This window comes from Amblyomma mixtum, chromosome 1, assembly GCF_055824585.1.
Source record: "Amblyomma mixtum isolate Tamu chromosome 1, ASM5582458v1, whole genome shotgun sequence".
Lineage (NCBI taxonomy): Eukaryota > Metazoa > Arthropoda > Arachnida > Ixodida > Ixodidae > Amblyomma > Amblyomma mixtum.
Genome location: NC_143012.1, coordinates 9,128,321 through 9,130,131, shown reverse-complemented (window position 1 = coordinate 9,130,131; position 1,811 = coordinate 9,128,321).

Sequence of the window (1,811 nt, the reverse complement as noted above, 5' to 3'; positions counted from 1 at the left end):
TTGCGGTTTTGCATTTTATTTGTTACTTCACTGGTTGCTCATTGAAATGTAAGCATAGCTGCAGGCTGATCCAAAAGCAACAGAAAAAGTAAATATTCAATAATTGAGAAAGAATAGACATTAGTGCAGGGCGGTTTGCACAGAAATTCAAAAAAAAAGGTCAAGGTTTTCGTAACAAGGAAAATATTTTATTGCCACAATACATTTCCCACCAGAAGGCGACGTGCTTCAGTTGTGTCAGTAGTGCAGTCCCCCTGTATGGAGGCAGTGGCAAGCACCACATTGCCTTAGGGAGGTATGTTTTGTCTTGTTTTAAGGCTAATCAATCCGAACAGAGCTGTATAGAGAGTTATCTTCTGTATCTGGGCTTATTTTCCATCAACATTCAAGTCTGCTTTTGCTAATTTCCACTGCTGTCCAATTCTGTTTTCCGCTTGTTTCAAACCCCAGGATTTCAGGGAAGTAGACTTTCCCATCCTTCAGGATCAGCCAGACACTGAAGTATACAGCGGCACTACAGTGCCACCTGTCGATGAGAAGTACGGCAGTGCAGTTTTTTTCTGTGCATTTCTGTTTCATTGTGTTGTGTGCATGTGTTTGTACTGTGCTTAACTAGATCATCGCGTGCCCGCGACCTGTATATATGTTCATATGTAAATAGATTTATTATAGTGTACCTCTCCCCCTATCCTTTCTTAAATGTCCCCAACCTCTTTCATTTCATTTCTACATCCTGCCTGCTATCCTTTATTTCCGCTGCCCCAGCTAGGCACTTCCTGCAGCGATGGCAGATGCCGGGGCTAGCAAAAATCGTTTCCTTCCATTTATTATGGTTTGGTTTGGTTTATGGGGTTTAACGTCCCAAAGCGACTAAGGCTATGAGAGACGCCGTAGTGAAGGGCTCCGGAAATTTCGACCACCTGGGGTTCTTTAACGTGCACTGACATCGCACAGTACACGGGCCTCTAGAATTTCTCCTCCAAAGAAATTCTAGCCGCCGCGGCCGGGATGCTTTATTAAACCACTTACTGCTACTACTGTGCATTTCAGTGAAAACTGAATCCCAAAACTGTCTACCTTTTGACTCATCGAATTATTACTCTTTCCGTGACTTTTGGGTCGCCATGTATTTCTGCATCTCCTGAACTCCTTGCTGGGATACTGCTAACCAGATGCTTATTGCACGATTCATTGTAGTGGTATGGCAACTGTGGTGTTCTGCTAGTGAGCTCAAGGTCATGCAGGCAAAAGTTTTGATGGAAATTAAATGCAATGGCTGGGTGTGCTGTGTGCAATGCCAGAGCATTTTGAAGAACCCCAAGCAGTCAAAATTAATATGGAGCCGTGTACTATGTCATCTTGGAGCCCAAGCACCATTACCAGTACCACTTTTTGCACGCGACTGAGAGTGCATGGCAACATTTTTGGCAGGCTAAACCATCTGTTATGGTCACTGCTGCAAATATTACTAGCATGGGCAAGTATTGCCAGCACACTTTGAACCTGGGGAGTGTTGCCGAAGGTAGTTTTAACACAATAGCATCAAGGCAGTACGACTTTGGGATCAGTAGCCGAACATGATAGCCACCAAGCCACTACGGTAGGTGTTCTAAATTTAAGGGGGGAAGCAGGTCTTGAAAAAAACATTTTTATTAATGAAGTCACAGTTACAAAATCTTCAGGGAATATGTATTTTTGCGTGCTGATTCTAAATATGTCATTTAATTTCGTGTAAAACAATTCCTTGAGCACTTGTGCACATTTTATGCTAGTATTTTGCGGAGAGTTTTGAATAAAATTTGCTGCAGGAA